Genomic DNA, 20,473 nt, shown 5'->3' on the forward strand with positions numbered 1-20,473 from the left:
AATAAATGATGTACAAAAATATATTGATTATTATAGAGCCAGCAGATGCAATAGTTAAATCCTATTTTTTTCATAGAGATATAAAATTATGATTAAGATGATGAATATGAATATGGTAATATTTAATCCTTGTATAGAGCTTGCTCTGTGCTGGATACTATTCTAAATAACACACACACACACACACACACACACACACACACACTTTTACTTATTTAATCCTCAAAATAACTCTAGGATTCCAGTAGTACAAATTTTCTCCCATTTTACAAATGAGAACACTGCTGTGGAAACTTTAATAACCTGATCATGGTAACAAACAATTAATATGACATGTGTGTGTAAAATAGGGGAACATACACATGTATTTACAAAATATCCCTCTTGATTGAAGAACACACAGGGGAATGATTCTCTTGGTTGCTTCTGTGGAGATAAGTGGTGCCTGGGGAACAAAAATGGAGGAAGACTGTTAAGGTTTGATCTACGTGAATAGGTTAAGTATTTTAAAATTAAATGGGGCACCTGGGTGGCTCAGTTGGTTGTTTCTGACTTCAGCTCAGGTCGTGGTCTTGTGGTTCGTGGGTTCAAGCCCCGTGTTGGGCTCTGTGCTGATAGCTTAGAGCCTGGAGCCTGCTTCTGATTCTATGTCTCCCTCTCTCCCTGTCCCTCCCCTGTTCACTCAAAGGTGTCTCTCAAAGGTGAATAAATGTTAAAAAAAATGTTTTTTAATTAAATAAATGGAGTAGTTACCTGGGCCTGGGCCTGGGTTTATATGAATGTAAAAGAAAAATATTGAGGATTTCAGACAGAAGAAGCATATGGGGCAAATGGTCTGAGGCACATGGTCTGTGCCTGACTCCACAATGGTCTGTGGAGAACAGTGAGTATTTGTTGGTGTCCAGGATGTAGAGCACATGCCGTGAAATGATGAGGACATAATCCAGATCGATTTGTGCTTGACACCAGTCCCTTCTATCACCATTGCTCGTTGTTTATATTTGACTTGTAATGTGGACACAGTGCTGTTGCAATAGCAGGTTTTCAAAGGTGTTGGCACCACTCTGATAGACTCCTTCTCCAAATTCCACATCCTCCTTCTATTCTTACTCTGAAGTTTATTTATGCATTTCAGAAGAAACCAGATGCTACAATTGAATTAAATCATCGCGGTGGAACAAATTTCCCTTCTTGTCACTTGAAGGAATAGCAAGTTTTTATTCCTTTTCTTTAAAATTCTTAGTAGATCATTTATGTTTTCTTTTAAAATTTTCAGCCACAATTGGTTCCCAAGATATTCCAGAAGTTCATTTTTGCTTCATTAAACCTGTTCTGGATGAAGATATTAGAAATAGTTGTTTGTCTTAAAATGGAGTGTTTCTGCTATATAAGTCTATGCAGGGAGGAGAGCTGATGGTGCCCATAGGGAAGGCTTGAGATGACCTTAAGAATACCAAGAGATTATCTTACCAAGATAAAAAGTGAGCATTCTGACAGTTTTACTGTATTATGGAGAGAGAGCAGGAAGAGTGGGAAGGAAGGAAGGAAGGAAGGAAGGAAGGAAGGAAGGAAGGAAGGAAGGAAGGAAGAGAGAAAGGAAGGAAGGAAGGAAGGAAGGAAGGAAGGAAGGAAGGAAGGAAGGAAGGAAGGAAAAGGGAGGGAAGGAGGAAAGGAAGGAAAGGAAGGAAGGAAGGAAGGAAGAACAGAAGGAAAAAAGGAAGGAAGGAAGGGAGGAAGGAAGGAAGAAAATCTTACCTATTTAATAATCAAAGCCTGGATGCTAAAACTGACTTAGTCTTTGATTAGCTATACGATGATATTTTGATTCCTCTCTTGCAACACATCCCCTTATTGTATGGGTCATATCGTTTACATCAAAGCAAGAGGTTTTATATTGTATTGTTTTACATTATATAAGAACAATTCTATTCTAATTTGAAGAGTGTCTTTGAGAGTGGGACGCAGAGTTAGTGTCACATTCTAAGAACATTGCTGGGTCACAGACAAGCCTTAGATAAGGCTGTGAGAACATTCTGGTTCTCTCTGGTAGTCTAATTCTGGGAATCTTATTTCAGAGCTGTGTTCTAATTATTGTACTATACAACCATATCTCTGGTGTTTGGTGAGAGAGTGCGGAGACAGGAAAAGAGATTTCAGAGCTCATGCTGAAATATACCAGTGGTCTATTTGTTCATCTTTACATCAACAAATGTATTAATTTTTGTAGTTTTATAACAAATCTCGATATCCTTTAGAGTAAATTCTCGGACATTGTTCTTCAAACCATCTTGGCTATTCTTGACTGTTTGAATATTCATATATGCCTTAAAACCAGCCTGTCAATTTCCACAAAAGAACTTTTCTTTTATTTTAATACTAATTTTCATCATTTAATTTGCACTGTGGAACTGCAAGTATTACTTCCTCCTAATATAGGAACATGTATCACATATATTAAAAGAGATAGGAAAACTTCATTCTCTTCCTTTTGAGGTTTTGAACTCTCATTCAATTCATTATTTTCATGGGAACTAGTGTAATTTTTTCCGTAGCCATTTATAACAGTTGGCTTCAGTGTGGAACACCAATTTTTAAATAGTCTTTAAAATACAGACTTTGAAGAGGACACAAAGAATTGGAAAAGTATTCCATGCTCATGGATTGGAAAAACAAACATTGTTAAAACGTCTATGTACATTTGATGTAATCCCTATCAAAATACCACCAGCATTCTTCACAGAGCTAGAACGAACAATCCTAAAATTTGTTTGGAACCACAGATGACCCTGAATAGCCAAAGCAATTGTGAAAATACACACACACACACACACACACACACACACACACACAGAGCTGGAGACGTCATGATGCTGGATTTCAAGATATATTACAAAGCTGAAGTTATCAAGACCGTATGGTACTCGCACAAAAACAGATACATAGATCAATGGAACAGAATAGAAAACCCACAAAGGGACTCAGAACTATATAGTGAATTCATCTTTGACAAAGAAGGAAAGAATATCCAATGGAAAAAAGTATCTCCATTTTTTAAAATATGAAATTTATTGTCAGATTGGGTTTCCATACAACACCCAGTGCTCATCCCAACAGATGACCTCCTCAATGCCCATCACCCGCTTTCCCCTCCCTCCTACCCCCCATCAACCCTCAGTTTATTCTCAGTTTTTTAAGAGTCTCTTTTGGTTTGGCTCCCTCCCTCTCTGTAACTTTGTATTTCCCCTTCCTCTTGCCCATGGTCTTCTGTTAAGTTTCTCAGGATCCACATAAGAGTGAAAACATATGGTATCTCTCTTTCTCTGTATGACTTATTTCACTTAGCATAACACTCTTCAGTTCCATCCACGTTGCTACAACTGGACAGATTTCATTCTTTCTCATTGCCACGTAGTATTCCATTGTATCTATAAACCACAACTTCTTTATCAATTCATCAGTTGATGGACGTTTAGGCTCTTTCTGTAATTTGGCTATTGTTGAAAGTTCTGCTATAAGCATTGGGGTACAAGTGACCCTATGCATCAGCACTCCTGTATTCCTTGGTAAATTCCTAGCAGTGCTATTGCTGGGTCATAGGGTAGGTCTATTTTTAATTTTTTCAGGAACCTCCACACTGTTTTCCAGAGTGGCTCTACCAGTTTGCATTCCTACCACCAGTGCAAGAGGGTTCCCCTTTCTCCACATCCTCTCCAGCATCTATAGTCTCCTGATTTGTTCATTTTAGCCACTCTGACTGGCATGAGGTGGTATAGCAGTGTGGTTTTGATTTGTATTTCCCTGATAAGGACTGACGTTGAGCATCTTTTCATGTGCCTGTTGACCATTTGGATGTTTTCTTTAGAGAAACGTCTATTCATGTCTTCTGCCCATTTCTTCACTGGATTATTTGTTTTTCAAGTGGGGAGTTTGGTGAGTTCTTTATAGATTTTGGATACTAGCCCTTTGTCCGATATGTCATTTGCAAATATCTTTTCCCATTTCGTCGGTTGCCTTTTAGTTTTGTTGATTGTTTCCTTTGCAGTGCAAAAGCTTTTTATCTTGATGAGGTCCCAGTAGTTCATTTTTTGCTTTTAATTCCCTTGCCTTTGGAGATGTGGTAAGTAAGAAATTGCTGCAGCTGAGGTCAGAGAGGTGTTTTCCTGCTTTCTCCTCTAGGGTTTTGATGGTTTCCTGTCTCACATTCAGGTCCTTCATCCATTTTGAGTATATTTTTGTGAATGGTGTAAGAAAGTGCTCTAGTTGCATTCTTCTGCATGTTGCTGTCCAGTTCTCCCAGCACCATTTGTTAAAGAGACTGTCTTTTTTCCATTGGATACTCTTTCCTGCTTTGTCAAAGATTAGTTGGCCATACATTTGTGGGCCCAATTCTGGGGTCTCTATTCTATTCCATTTGTCTGTGTGCCTGTTTTTGTGCCAATACCATGCTGTCTTGATGATGACAGCTTTGTAGTGGAGGCTAAAGTCTGGGATTGTGATGCCTCCCACTTTGGTTTTCTTCTTCAATATTATTTTGGCTATTTGGAGTCTTTTGTGGTTCCATACAAATTTTAGGATTGCTTGTTCTAGCTTTGAGAAGAATGCTGGTGCAATTTTGATTGGGATTGCATTGAATATGTAGATCACTTTGGGTAGTATTGACATTTTAACAATATTTATTCTCCCAATCCATGAGCAAGGAATGTTTTTCCATTTCTTTGTATCTTCTTCAATTTCCTTCATAAGCTGTCTATAGTTTTTAGCATACAGATCTTTTACATTTTTGGTTTTGTTTATTCCTAGGTTTATGATTTTTGGTGCAATTGTGAATGGGATCAGTTTCTGTATTTGTCTTTCTGTTGATTTATTATTAATGTACAAGAATGCAACTGATTTCTGCACATTAATTTTTTATTCTGCGACTTTGCTGAATTCGTGTATCAGTACTAGCAGACTTTTGGTGGAGTCTATCAGGTTGTCCACATATAATATCATGTCATCTGCAAAAAGTGAAAGCTTGACTTCATCTTTGCCAATTTTGATGCCTTTGATTTCCTTTTGTTGTCTGATTGCTGAAGCTAGTACTTCCAACACTATGTTAAAAAACAGTGGTGAGAGTGGACATCCCTGTCATGTTCCTGATCTCAGGGGGAAAGCTCTCAGTTTTTCCCCATTGAGGATGATATTAGCTGTGGGCTTTTCATAATTGGCTTTTATGATGTTTAAGTATATTCCTTCTATGCCAACTTTCTTGAGGGTTTTTATTAAAAAGGATGCTGAATTTTGTCAAATGCTTTTTCTGCATCGATTGACAGGATCATATGGTTCTTATCTTTTATCAATGTGATGTATGACATTGATTGATTTGCGAATGTTGAACCAGCCCTGCAGCCCAGGAATGAATCCCACTTGATCATGGTGAATAATTCTTTTTATATGCTATTGAATTCTATTTGCTAGTATCTTGTTGAGAATTTTTGCATCCATATTCATCAGGGATATTGGCCTGTAGTTCTCTTTTTTTGCTGGGTCTCTGTCTGGTTTGGGAATCAAAGTAATGCTGGCTTAATAGAATGAGTCTGGAAGTTTTCCTTCCCTTTCTACTTTTTGGAACAGCTTGAGAAGGATAGGTATTATCTCTGCTTTAAATGTCTGGTAGAATTCCCCAGGGAAGCCATCTGGTCCTGGACTCTTATTTGTTGGGAGATTTTTGATAACTGATTCAATTTCTTCGCTGGTTATGGGTCTGTTCAAGTTTTCTATTTCTTCCTGTTTGAGTTTTGGAGTGGGTGCTTAGGAATTTGCACCCTGTGTGGGTGCTTAGGAATTTGTCCATTTCTTCCAAGTTGTCCAGTTTGTTGGCATATCATTTTTCATAGTATTCCCTGATAATTGCTTTATTTCTGAGGGATTGGTTTTAATAATTCCATTTTCATTCATGATTTTATCTATTTGTGTCCTCTCCCTTTTCTTTTTAAGAAGCTTGGCTAGAGGTTTATCAATTTTGTTTATTTTTCCAAAAAATCAAGTCTTGGTTTCATTGATCTGCTCTACAGTTTTTTAGATTCTATATTGTTTCTTTCTGCTATGATCTTTATTATTTCTCTTCTTCTGCTGGGTTTGGGGTGCCTTTGCTGTTCTGCTTCTATTTCCTTTTGGTGTGCTGTTAGATTTTGTATTTGGGATTTTTTGTTTCTTTTTTTTAATTTTATTTTTTATTTTTAAAATTTACATCCAAATTAGCATATAGTGCAACAATGATTTCAGGAGTAGAATCCTTAGTGCCACATACCCATTTAGCCCATATCCCCTCCCCCAACCCCTCCAGTAACCCTCAGTTTGTTCTCCATATTTATGAGTCTCTTCTGTTTTGTCCCCCTCCCCCCGTTTTCATATTATTTTTGTTTCCCTTCCCTTATGTTCATCTGTTTTGTCTCTTAAAGTCCTCATATGAGTGAAGTCATGTGATTTTTGTCTTTCTCTGACTGACTAATTTCACTTAGCATAATACCCTCCAGTTCCATCCACGTAGTTGCAAATGGCAAGATTTCATTCTTTTTGATAGCCAAGTAATACTCTGTTGTATATATATACCACATCTTCTTTATCCATTCATCCATACAGGGACACTTGGGCTCTTTCCATACTTTGGCTATTGTTGATAGTTCTGCTATAAACATGGGGGTGCATATGTCCCTTTGAAACAGCACACCTATATCCCATGGATAAATGCCTAGTAGTGCAATTGCTCGGTCATAGGGTAGTTCCATTTTTAGTTTTTGAGGAACCTCCATACTGTTTTCCAGAGTGGCTGCACCAGCTTGCATTCCCATGGGATTTTTCTTGTTCTTGAGATAGTCCTGGATTGCAATGTATTTTCCTCTCAGGACTGCCTTCGCTGCATCCCAAAGTGTTTGGATTGTTGTATTTTCATTTTCATTTGTTTCCATATATTTTTTAATTTCTTGTCTAATTGCCTGGTTGACCCATTCATTCTTTAGTAGGGTTTTCTTTAACCTCCATGCTTTTGGAGGTTTTCCAGGCTTTTTCCTGTGGATGATTTCAAGTTTCATAGCATTGTGGTCTGAAAGTGTGCATGATATGATCTCAGTTCTTTTATACTTATGAAGGGCTGTTTTGTGACCCAGTATGTGATCTATCTTGGAGAATGTTCCATGTGCACTCGAGAAGAAAGCATATTCTGTTGCTTTGGGATGCAGAGTTCTAAATATATCTGTCAAGTCCATCTGATCCAATGTATCATTCAGGGGTCTTGTTTCTTTATTGATCCTGTGTCTATATGATCTATCCATTGTTGTAAGTGGAGTATTAAAGTCCCCTGCAATTACCACATTCTTATCAGTAAGGTTGCTTATGTTTGTGTTTAATTGTTTTATATATTTGTGGGCTTCCGTATTCAGTGCATAGACATTTATAATTGTTAGCTCTTCCTGATGGATAGACCCTATAATCATTATATAATGCCCTTCTTCATCTCTTGTTACAGCCTTTAATTTAAAGTGTAGTTTGTCTGGTATAAGTATGGCTATGCCAGCTTTCTTTTGACTTCCAGAAGCATGATAGACAGTTCTCCATTCCCTCACTTTCAATCTGAAGGTGTCAGGTCTAAAATGAGTCTCCTGTAGATAGCAAATAGATGGGTCTTGTTTTTTTAATATATCCATTATGTTACCTTATGTCTTTTGGTTGGAGCGTTTAGTCCATTTACATTCAGTGTTATTATGGAAAGATATGGGTTTAGAGTCATTGTGACATCTGTAGATTTCACGCTTGTAGTGATGTCTCTGGTTCTTTGTGGTCCTTGCAACATTTCACTCACAGAGTCCCCCTTATGATCTCTTGTAGGGCTGGTTTAGTGGTGATGAATTCCTTCATTTTTTGTTTGCTTGGAAAACGTTTATCTCTCCTTCTATTCTGAATGACAGACTTTCTGGATAAAGGATTCTTGGCTGCATATTTTTACTGTTCATCACATTGCCATTTTGTTTTCCTGCCATTCCTTTCTGGCCTGCCAAGTTTCAGTAGATAGGTCTTCCACTAGTCTTATGGGTCTCCCTTTATAATTTAGAGCCTGTTTATGCCTCGCTGCTTTCAGAATTTTTTCTTTATCCTTGTATTTTGCCAGTTTCACAATGGTATGTCATGCAGAAGATCATTTCAAGTTACATCTGAAGGGAGTTCTCTGTGCCTCTTGAATTTCAATGCCTGTTTCCTTCCCCAGATCAGGGAAGTTCTCAGCTATGATTTGTTCAAGTACACCTTCAGCCCCTTTCTCTCTCTTCTGGAATTCCTATGATATGGATATTGTTCCGTCTGATTGCATCACTTAGTTATCTAATTTTCCCCTCATACTCCTGGATTTTTTTTCCTCTCTCTTTTTCTCAGATTCCTCTTTTTCCATAATTTTATCTTCGAATTCACCTATTCTCTCATCTGCCTCTTCAATTCGTGCTATGGCTGCCTCCATTTTATTTTGGATCTCATTTATAGCATTTTTTTTTAGTTCCTCATGACTATTTCTTAGTCCTTTGGTCTCTGTAACAATAGATTCTCTGCTGTCCTGTATGCTTTTTTTCAAGCCCAGTGATTTATTTTATGACTATTATTCTAAATTCTTGTTCAATTATATTCCTTAAATCGGTTTTGATCAATTTGTTAGCTGTCACTACTTCCTGGAGTTTCTTTTGAGGAGAATTCTTCTGTTTTGTCATTTTGGGTAGTCCCTGTAGTAGCTCCAAACTGCAGGGCACTTCCCCTGTGCTGTCTGGAGAAACTTGTGTTGGTGGGTGGGGCCGCAGTCAGACCTGATGTCTGCCCCCAGCCCATTGCTGGGGCCACAGTAAGACTGGTGTGTACCTTATCTTCCCCTCTCCCAGGGGCAAAACTCACTGTGGAGTGGTGTGGCCCCCGTCTGGGCTGCTTGCACACTGCCAGGTGTGTGGTGCTGCTTTGATAGGATCTGGCCAAGTGTGTATTAGACAGGGTGGATCTGCAAGGTACACAGGGGTGGGAGGGGCAGGCTTAGCTCACTTTGCCCTCAGTGGTCGACTAAGGAGGGGCCCTGCAGCACCGGGAAGGAGGCAGACCCGTTGGAGGGATGGATCCACAGAAGCACAGCGTCGTGTGTTTGCGCAGTGCGAGCAAGTTCAGTGAAATGGTTCCCTTTGGGGTTTCGGCTGGGGAATGGGAGAGGGAGATGGTGCTTTCCAGTGCCTTTGTTCCCCGCTGAGCTCTCTTCTTCCTGGAGTCAACAGCTCTCCTTCCTGGCGTCCTCTTGCCCTCCCCACTCTCTGAGAATAGAGCTGTTGACTTTTAACATTCCAGATGTTAAGCCCTGCTGGCTGTCAGAACTCATGCAATCTGGCCCCTCTGCTTTTGCAAGCCAGGCTTTGGGGGCCCTGCCTTGCCCAGAGGGCTGCCCCTCCACTGCTCCAGCTCCCTCCCACCAGTCTATATAGCATGCACCACTTCTCCTCCCTTCCTACCCTCTTCTGTGGGCCTCTTGTCTACCCTTGGCTCTGGAGAGTTCATTCTGCTAGTCTTCTGGCAGTTTTCTGTGTTATTTAGGCCAATGTGGGTGGAATCTAAGCAATCAGCAGGACGAGGTGAGTCCAGAGTCCTCTTATCCCGCCATCTCCCTTCCTGTCTCTAAAGACAGTATCTTCAATATATAGTGTTGGGAAAATTAGATGGCAACATGCATAAGAATGAAACTGGACCATATACAAAAATAAATTCAAAATGAATGAAATACCTAAATGTGAAGCAGGAAATCATCAAGATCCTAGAAGACAACACAGGCAGCAACCTCTTTGACCTTGGCTGGAGCAACTTCTTACTATACTTACTAAACATGTTGCTGAAGGCAAGGGAAACAAAAGCAAACATGAACTATTGGAACTTCATCAAGATAAAGAGGTTCTGTGCAGCAAAGGAAACAATCCACAAAAGCAGCCTAGGGAATGGGAGAAGATATTTGCAAACAACATGTCTGATAAAGGATTAGTATCCAAAATCTATAAAGAATGTATCAAACTCAACACTCAAAAAACAACCCAAGTAAGAAATGGGCAGAAGAGATGAGTAGACACTTTTGCAAAGACATCCAGATGGCTAATAGACACTGAAAAGATGCTCAAAATCCCTCATCATCAGGGAAATAGAAATCAAAACCACACTGAGATACTACCTCACACCTTTCAGAATGGCTAAAATTAACAACACAAGGAACAACGGGTGTTGCTGAGGCTGCAGAGAAAGGAGAACCCTTTTGTACTGCTGGCGGGAATGAAAACTAGTGCAGCCACCCTGGAGAAAAGTATGGAGGTTTCTCTAAAACTAAAAATAGAACTACCGTATGATCCAGCAATTGCTCTATTAGGTATTTACCCAAAGGATACAAAAATACAGATTTGCAGTGGTATATGCACCCCAATGTTTATAGAAGCATTATTAACAATAGCCGAATATGGAGAGAGCCCAAATGTCCATGAACTGATGAATGGATAAAGAAGACATGGTATATATACACAATGGAATATTACTCAACCATTAAAAAGAATGAAATCTTGCCCTTTGCAATGGCATGGGTGGAGCTATAATGTATTATGCTAAGTGAAATAAGTCAATCAGAAAGACAAATACCATGTGATTTCACTCATATGTGGAATTTAGGAAACAAAATAGATGAATACATGGGAAGTGGGGGATAAAGAGGCTCTTAACAATAGAGAACAAACTGAGGGTTAATGGAGGGAAATAGATGGGAGATGGGCTAGATGGGTAATGGGCATTAAGGAGGACCCTTGTGATGAGCACTGGATGTTGTATGTAAGTGATGAATCATTGAATTCTACTCCTGGAACCAATATTGCACTGTATATTAGCCAACTAAATTTTAATTAATTAAATAAATAAATGTTTTCTCTTCTTTTATTTATCTCTCACTTCACTCATATTGGCCCAATTTTTTGAACTCTATAAGTTATGCCAATGAATGTGTCTAAGTTAACAATAAGTATTATCAGGGACCTTTAAAAATAGACCCCAAAACTCAAGCAAAATGATGTTTGAAGATCCATATTTTTATGATGACATCTATTCTACTTTCTATTTTAAAAATGATTAATTGAATTAAGGTAAAGGAAAATCAAATAACTTGTCCAAGATCATACAGCTTGGGTGATATAGCTGATGAAAATGTTGGAGCTAAAATGAAATCTAGACTCCCTAACTTCTGAAAGGATATTTTGCTCCTTTTAAGACTGTCTCCTTGGCCTTATCATTCTTTCCAACATGAATAACCCCCTCCCCCACCCTCATTTTTACCAGGTGAGGGTCCATGTACTCATGAACTTGCAGCACCAGACTGTCTCACCCCAGAAACTGCTGCTGATTATCTCTGTCAAAGTAGTCTTTACTTGCTGACTCCTATAATTCTTTGTACCTCTCTCTCACATACTTCTCTCATTCTGTTTTTTATTTATACAAGTTACTTCTTTCTAGCCATATTGCAAATGCCTTGATGGCAGGAACTGACTTTTGTAAATTTGGTATTCACGGTGCCTAGCCCCTTGTCCAGCATAGGATAGGTACTTACTGCTTGTTTAATAGATTGGATGAATTAAGGAATTCGGTAAGTAGAGAAAATGTCTCAGTATACCCATGGAAAGGCATTTGGGATATGGATGAGAAGGACAGAATATATTAACTTAAAAAAAAAATCCATATAGTTTCTCCTCTTAAATGAGAAAAATGTTAGTGTCAATAAGAAAATCAGGTGATACTTGTTGCTAGTACATTTATTGTTCCCATCGAGGGACAGATGTCCCTCCTCGTGTGCTCTGCTGGGGCTGGGATGACTATCTCCATATTCTGGAGACAATGTGTTCTTTGTGGCCTTAGAAACAGAAACATAGGCTATGCTATAAGTCATATCAGATTTTGAATTGATGCTTTCACCTTCTCCTTAAGATAAGCCTGAAATTTCATTCTTTGAAGAAAAATGAGAATCTGGCTTGTTTATTGTGAGAACATAGGTCATCTGAAAAGGCAAACAGTTTTCAAATTAAAGATGGTATCTTGTGTATTAGAGAAAACGGGACCGTGAAGGCTGCCCGGAGCTACAGGAAGAGCACACCTCCCTGGTTGGGAGCAAACGCTGCCTCATCTTGGAAACCATGGCAAGTCACTTAATCTTTTAGGGCCTCAGTCTTTCAGCATCCAAGTGGGAAAGATAATTTTCTGGTATCATGTAAGGTTTAGAAATGAGATTCATATCTCTACAGTGTTGGACAATTGTGAGGGAGTGTTCCTAATGGAAACAACTACTGATGTGGTCAGCAAATAATTGAACTGGGAATTTGAGGGCTCACAGCTGAGATCAGCAAAGTTAAAATCTGGCTTTCTCTGGTCTGAGCAGTGGAGGATGGGGTGGAGTCGGTGGCTTCTCTGGCTTGGCCTCTCCTCACCCTTGAATCTTGATAAAATGAGAGTTTGAAAGCCACCATCTTACCTCATTTTATCGTCACTGCTCAGTTATGTTCATTATTCATGCTACTTCAGAGATCACAAACCTGAAACTTTATGCCGTGCTCCAGGTCTAACGATCAATACGTAGTTGAGATAAAACCTGCACACAGATTGTATGACTCCAAATTATGCATTTCTAGGAGAGAATGATGATTACATTCCTTCTGTGACAACAGCAGCTAGGAAATAATAAGCCTATTCATTTATAAAAACTGAGTCTAGGCTTTCAAAATGTCGAGTTTAGTGTGATTATCAAAGTGTAAATCCTCTTATGTTTGTAACTTGTAAACACTGAAGGGGATGAATTATTTAACAGATAGAAACAACTTGTCATCTATCATTGCAGAGTGAGGAAGAAAGTGTTTGCTGGTAGAATTTATGACTTTGACATCTCAATTTAGGTTGTCCCTTTGGAACACCCAGATATGCTGAATTTATATGATCTGCATTCACACAGTTTCATATAGGTAAACAAAACACACTGTAGAGGAAAAATTCCATTTTACAGATACCTATAGAAAATCTCAGAGTATTCTCAGACTTCTCATTGAAAGTGCAGATTGGAAAACATGTTAAAAGCTTTTAGCCCAATACTTGTCTGATATTTGGCCCTCTCTTTAAATCATTAGACTGTGTTCACTCTACCTCTGTTTGCACCCTTCCACAGTGAAAGGGCTGGAAGTTCATGTGAGAAGCACAGTGTAATAAGGCCATGGCCACTGGAATCTGAGACGTGACCTGAAATCCCTGTTCTGTCCCTTAGAAGATATGATTATTGACTTGTCACTTAATAGTTGTGTTCATGCTTTCATTTATTCATCATTCACCCACAGATATTGACTGAGTACCCACCATGTGGTGGGTACTGTGCTGAGAGCTACAGATTCCATGTAATATTTAAGTCACGGCACTTACCTCCACAGTGACTGAGGCCAAATAGAGATGAAATGATAAGATAATGGACTTGAAAGTGCTTTTACGATGGAAAAGTCTGATACGATGTTAGATATTATCTCCTCGGGTAGGACTTTAGTGGTGATAGCATTAAAATATAATTTCAGATCAAATGAAATTTTGGTTTAAATAGTTGATGGGAATAGATCTGGGAGAAAACAGGCTGCTCTGAGGGGCTATGCCAAGACAGAGATGCCATAGGAGCATGGTGCTTGCTTACCTTTCTAGGGGAGCACTGTGGATGGTGGAGAGGGTCCTGATTTGCAGCAAGGTTTTAGAAGGCTGTGGAGTATGAGGAGCTGAAAGGGTGTCAACAGAAGACTGTGTACTGTGAGCTGTAATCCAGTCACTCAGCCATCCAAATTTTCCACACTCACGGACTTCTGAATATGATGAGATTTGTTCCAGAGAACTGTGAAGAGGCTCGACTTCAGGACTGGGTCTTACATGGGACAGACTCCAGGTAACACTCATTGAAGTGAATGTAGAGAGGACTATGTAAGAGGAAGGGAGGCATGAGAACCTAGGGAGCAGTCGAATTGCCACAGACCTGGAAATGATATTTGGACCTTATTTAATGAGATCTCTGCAACAGTCATTTTTGCTGAATAGCTTACAAAATTAATCAAGCCTATTCTTCATGTTGTGTGAATCCACTGCAGCTCTGTTCCACGCAGTTTCATTCTGTCATCCAAGCTGAGGGAGCAGCCTCTAATTGGGACATGCTGGTCTCACTGCAAAAGGAAAAGAGTGGTGTCGGGATTATGTCATGACTCGTAAACCTTCTGCAAAGAAATATTACTTCTGCTCACATTCATTGGCCAAACAAATCACATAGCCAAGCCTGATGTCAGTGTGGCAGGAAGGTATGATCTTGTTACAGAAAGAGGAAGTGAATAATTTAGAACAGTCATGAAGTTTTCAAAATATCTAAGGGCTGGGAAACACAGGCCCACATCAAAATTACATGAGTGCATAAGCAAAGTACTCTTTGGAGAGCTAGGAGTTATTCAGCCCTCAAACTCGAAAAGATGATGGAGCATTGGGGTGATGGAGAATTAAGTAGCAGTAAAGGTTGCAGGTGAAAAGGAAGGTTCAAACCAATTTTTAAATAAGTTTTGAGTCCCATGAAGAGAAATGTGCCTTTCATTTTTATAAAGTGAGTATTTTTTATGCAGATCATTAATATTTTTAGCACTCCTTTCTTGTGGCAGTATGAAGGATGAATGGAAGCGGTAAGAAATATAGATAGAAAAATCAGCTGGATATGGATAGGAAAGTCCAAGAAAGTAATGACAGTGGAGAAGTAAATGCGAATAAAAATATAAGGAATGATCAAAAGTTTCAGAGATGTGTTTGGCAGGACCTGGCAGCAGGTTTATTGTCATTGAGCTGGAAGAATTATACTGTTAACAATCCCATTAACATGAGATTTACAAAGATATTAATAGAGAAATAATACGGCAGCAAGGTTTGCTTAGCTTCCTTAGAAGCAAAAGTTCCTTTAGAAGCATAGTAACAGTCTCATCCACCCATTGTGACCTTGAGGAGCAAATAAAAGTCACAGGGTGGAAATTCCACTGGTCCTCACTGGTATGGATGTAGCAGGTATTCATGGCTTATGTACATTCTTGTTGGCCTCTTCTGATTGGTTGGGGTCTATGACCTATAAGCTAAGAAATATTTTGAATGCCATTTGTGCACACCAGGTCACTTTATCCCTTTATTTTTCTAGTCTACATGGTATCACCGAGTGGGGACAGAAATGGGTATCCAAATTCAATGATTCCATCCTCTTCCCCAGAACACAGGGTTATGTTGCTTTATTGGCTTATAGAGGACCTCATAGGAAAACATATTGACCCATATCTGAACATTCTGCATTGACCAATGGCTTCCTTATTTTTCCATTGGGAGAGAAATAACGTTTCATTCTTACTTCCAGCATAACTTATATCAATCTTCATGAGTCGTGGTTGTGGTCAAATATTCTTTCTCACTTCCCAGTTGTAGCACAAACATCTCGCATTTCCCTTGGTACCAACACTTCATATTCACTGAGCTAGCATCTGACTTTTCATTTGGCAAGAATCCATGCATTCTGCATTTATCATAAACACTGCTTGTTTAAACTTTGTTATATCTAAGCAGCCAAGTTAAAAAATCTTTCTCTGGGGGCACCTGGGTGCCTCACTCAGTTGATTATCTGACTCCTGATTTTGGCTCAGGTCATGATCCCAGGGTCGTGGGATCAAACTCTGAGTTGGGCTCACCCTGAGCATGGAGCCTCTTTGGGATTCTCTCTCTGTCTCCCCCTGTTCCTTTCCCCAACTCACACACTCTCGCTCTCTCTCTCTAAAAAAAAAAAAAAAAAAGTCTGATAGTCCCAGAGGTGGAGTAATCTGTTTTTCTTCTTTCCTTTTGAAATGATAGAGATTCATCTTGTCCTTTTGAGTACTTTTCTGCATTCACAGTCCTCAAATCTCACCTTTTTGTACATTACACACTGAATTATGGTCTTGTTTCGTTAATTATATACAAATAATATTTTAATAACATAACACTCTTATTCATAAATTAGATCTGGTCCCCTAAGGCTTCTTATTAGCCAGCAGTTTATTATTTTAATTTCAGTTAAGCCCCGTTATTTCCTCTTGGAATATGTTTGCAGGCATCTTATTCTCTGTCCATGTCTCCTATGTTAGTATTTCTCAAGATACTTCATACCACCACCCCTCCCCCTACTCATTCTGCTTGGTTTAGTTCATCAACTGCTTATATTTGTAGAGAAAAACTGGAATTTTCTCTTAAATTCTCTTCATAATGCATATAGACTTGCTCTTTCATTTTGCTGATTAGCAAGGAAATTGGTTTTGGCTTCCAGCACCTAGGGAAATTGGAGGACTTTTGTATAAAGATAAAGAAGCAACGGCTTCTTGTCATGTATTCTCATAGTCCCATTTTTCTGCCTAATGTATGATTTCTTTGCCCCATCTTCTCCAAGCTTAGACCTTTCCATGACCATTTAAAACCTAGTCTCTGCAGGCTGAAATCTGTGTGTGTGTGTGTGTGTGTGTGTGTGTATTGTTGCTTGTCTTTTTGTTTTATTTATATTCTTTGCTTCTTGTGCTGCTTGTGGCTCACCCAGCAGAAATGTCACTACCTATACTCCACTGATTAGTACTTGGATGAGCGACCCCCATTCCATAGCATGATAGCTCCTACACCAGCAGGCACAATAAACTGAATTCTTGCCAAATATTTCTTTGCCTTCCCCAAGTTGGAAAGCCTAGATTTATATGCTACCTGGAAGCTTTTATTCCTTTTAGGGACTTTATTCCCGAAGTGTTGCCAGAGAGCACTAAAAATGAATTTAAGGAGACAGTTACAGATGATTGGACAATTAGGTATAATTCAGAATGCCTTTCCTTAAGCAACATATGAATTATTACTATATTTCTTCTACATATTGTTAAATGTAACACATCTTTCTTTAAAAATAAGGTTAAAGCTTGGTAAAGTCACAAGAGATTAACTCATATAATCTCAAAAGTAAAAAGCAAAGGTTTAAATATTCAGAGCTAACCTTATTTCCCTGGCAACCATGAGCTCTTCACCTTCAGCATATATATATGCCCACTGGACTTTATTTATGTCACCAGACCACTGTTGGATGTTTTTGAATGACCCATAGAACATTGCAACTCAGCGCATCTAAATTAACTCATTATTTTTCCTCCCAATTTTCGTTCAGTTTTCCATGTCTCAGTGAATGTCACCACCATTCATTAATTCTTTTCAGTCAGGAACAAGGGTGTGATCATTAATATCTTCTTCTTTCTCACATATCAATTTCTTTTTTTTTTTTAATGTTTATGTTTATTTATTTTTGAGAGGGAGAGAGAGAGAGAGAGAGAGAGAGAGAGAGACAGCACACGAGCAGGGAAGGGGCAGAGAGAGAGGGAGACACAGAATCTGAAGCAGGCTCCAGGCTCCGAGCTGTCAGCACAGAGCCTGACATGGGGCTCAAACCCACAAGCCATGAGATCATGACCTGAGCTGAAGTCAGACGCTTAACCGACAGCCACCCAGGTGCCCCATCATGTGTCAATTGCTGAGCTCAGTCCATATTTCCTCCAAACGTCTTTGAATTTATATTCTTTTCACAGATCTCACTGCCATAGGTTAGGGAAATTCATCTGAATTCTAATCGTTGACAGTCTGTTTTTTTTAACTTCCAGTTGTGCTTAATTTTGTAATGCTGTATACTGCATACGCTGGTCTCTTCTCTCCAGATAGATAAAGTATTTCTCAAAGATAAGTATCATATTCCATACATTTTGGTATCATTTTCCTGTGAATTTGGTACTAGAGGTATATATATTAGAAGTTCAAGTTCCTCTTAAGGGGTTGTGGCATTTTTCATCATACATCACCTCATGCCCCAAGTATCAAGGCTGAAATTGGGCCTATTGCTTAATTACACTTGTATATCTCTAAAGCAGCCTATTGTAGTATTACCATGCTTTAAGAACTGGAAAAATTTCAAGTGAGACCAGAAGCAGCCAAGCTTAACTTTCACTGAGGCTGCTGCCATTCCTGTGGGTATAATGTCTCTGTTCATCAAAAGACATTTTTTTTCCCTACTTAATGCACTTACCATGTGGTTTTATTAGAATGAATAGCTCTATCCCTGTAAATGGGTTTGGTTGAAAATCCAATTTCTTTCAGGGCCAGTGGGAGAGGTCGAAGGGCCATAAATATTCCTCCTCTAAACTGTTTATAAGTAAAATGGCATTGCTGCAAAGGCCCAGTAAATGTCTTGCTATACTAAGTTATATACCAATCCCCGGCAATCTTTTCTTTCTTTCTTTGATGAAAACAGATTGCATGGTTATCCCTCGGTCAGGAGTTATGCTCATGAGTACCTTGATGGATAGAGATGTTTATCAGAAGAAGAATGGATCACCAGGGCATCAACTGTAAATGCTAGCCTTTTTCCTAAAGTTGGAACATAGGATGTCTTACCATGCTCTTCTCATCGTTTTATCTAGTGTTGGACTGACGATACCTGTAAAGAACTGACTAACCCGTCTGCCTCTGAATTTGCTTGGCTTTGGGTAAGGGCTATTGCCACTTTAGTCTTATTTTTCTGGCATTAAATGAAAATATTATCATCTATGGATTCTTCACACAGTTGAAGTAAATATGGATTTCACCCTGTTTTCAAAATGAGCTCTGAACCCATTCTATCAGATAATTAGTTTCATGAAATATTTCTGGGTAGAATATATGTACAGACAGAGTGTATACAGTGCTCTTGCATATGCGATGTCTCATGATTTTTCTCTCCAGAGGAATTGGGGAAAATGGGAAAAAATTGTATATTATTTTCTTAATTTGAAAAATGAGGTTCAGTAGAGAAGAGACCTACAATGCATTGAGTGTCTACTCTATGCCAGCCATTATGCTAGGTGCTAAATATAGAAGTTGGATAGTCACAAGCTGATTCCATTTACATCCACTCTTGGTTGGGTTTATATCTACTCCAGGATGGCTTCTCCTTATGTTTTTATCATCCCCAGAGGTATATAAGACACCTATTATGGAGGCTAAATTGGGTCCAGTGTCATTGAGAGATAGATTAAGCTTACATAAGAGTTGATTGGAATGTGGATGGCAGCAATTCTGAAAGGCACATTTCATCCCAAATACTTATCAGTAATAGTCTGACTCAGGGTGAAGTTGGTGGTCCTCTCTTGCTGGCAGTAAGAGGGAGAACTAGTGTTGCATCAATATAAAATAGGATAACAAAATGAGACTCTTTGTATTTATTTTGGGCTAAAGGTCCCAAAGACTGAGAGTAATACAAAGCAAAGATAATAGATCAGCTCGCCAATGAAGTCCTCAAATTTGAGATCTCAATTTTGAGATCTTAATACCTACTTAAAGGTACATTAAGTTATTAAAATACCTTAAATTGAGAAGGGAAACTTTTTTGGATGAGAAGGCTTTTTTTTTTTTAGTAAGAGAGTTGTTGATATATGGTGTGTTTCTGCCACCCTCTTCCTTACCAATACAGGAGGGGAGACTTTGTAAGGAACTTTAGAGAAACACTCAGAATTTTCTAATTGACCCATGTCCCTTAGAATTTTTAAGGGGCATGTACCAAGGCAAAGCTATGCTCCCAAATTTGTCTCTAGAGGAGAGTCTGGAAGAAGCAACCTGTGTCAGAGGACTAAATTTAGAGGACTGTACAGAGAATTAACTCTGTGTTTTCCCCAGGAGGCAGAGGGAGCTGGTCTGGACCATCTCAGATCCTTCTGAGAGAAGTGCCCAATGGAACAAATAATGCCCAAAAAGGGAGACGACCATTACGTCCCCCAAACCTATTTATCTTGTAATTGGAAGTTTGTACTTTTGACCACCGTCATCCATTTTGCCAGCCCCTGGTAACTACCAGTCTTCTCCGTATTTATGAGTTCGTTGTTTTTAGATTACACATATAAGTGACATTATACAGAATTTGTCTTTCTGTGCCTGCTCTCACTTTGACTAAGGATCCTCTTTACAGTATCTTTGAGAGCGATCATCTAGACTATGCCTGATTGTTAACACTAAGGACGTCTCACTGTTTCCCTTGAGGCTTTTCCCCATAGATAGAGTTTTCTTTTGAAAACAGAAGCATCAGATATAATTTCTCCAATCCATGTGTAGATTACTTAGCTCCAGACTGTAGTAAATGAGATTATTCACTTTTATTATAATTATTATAGCTGACAGAAATTCCCATCCCTTCCAGAGTAGTAAGAGAACAGATCATTGTATGTTTTCTTGTTGTTATTTATTAGTTCTTATTGGTGTTAACTCAAGGAAAGGATGATTCATCAAATCCAATTTCTTGTATGACCTATCATTTTGAGTCATAATTCTATTAGTTTGGATCAAAGGCCTATAGAGGTGCAATGTG

At 38.9% G+C, this 20,473-nt stretch overlaps 1 long non-coding RNA gene across 1 annotated transcript; it reads right to left on the minus strand.

Annotated features, from left to right (window-relative positions):
* Positions 1 to 287: 287 nt before the first annotated feature.
* Positions 288 to 1,961, minus strand: LOC122237073. The gene is made up of 3 exons (XR_006215280.1): positions 1,756 to 1,961; positions 754 to 1,332; positions 288 to 445 (listed from the first exon to the last, which is right to left on the minus strand). It is a non-coding gene; the product is annotated as an uncharacterized LOC122237073 (long non-coding RNA).
* Positions 1,962 to 20,473: the final 18,512 nt, after the last annotated feature.

The sequence above is a fragment of the Panthera tigris genome, chromosome A3, assembly GCF_018350195.1.
Source record: "Panthera tigris isolate Pti1 chromosome A3, P.tigris_Pti1_mat1.1, whole genome shotgun sequence".
Classification (NCBI taxonomy): Eukaryota; Metazoa; Chordata; class Mammalia; order Carnivora; family Felidae; genus Panthera; species Panthera tigris.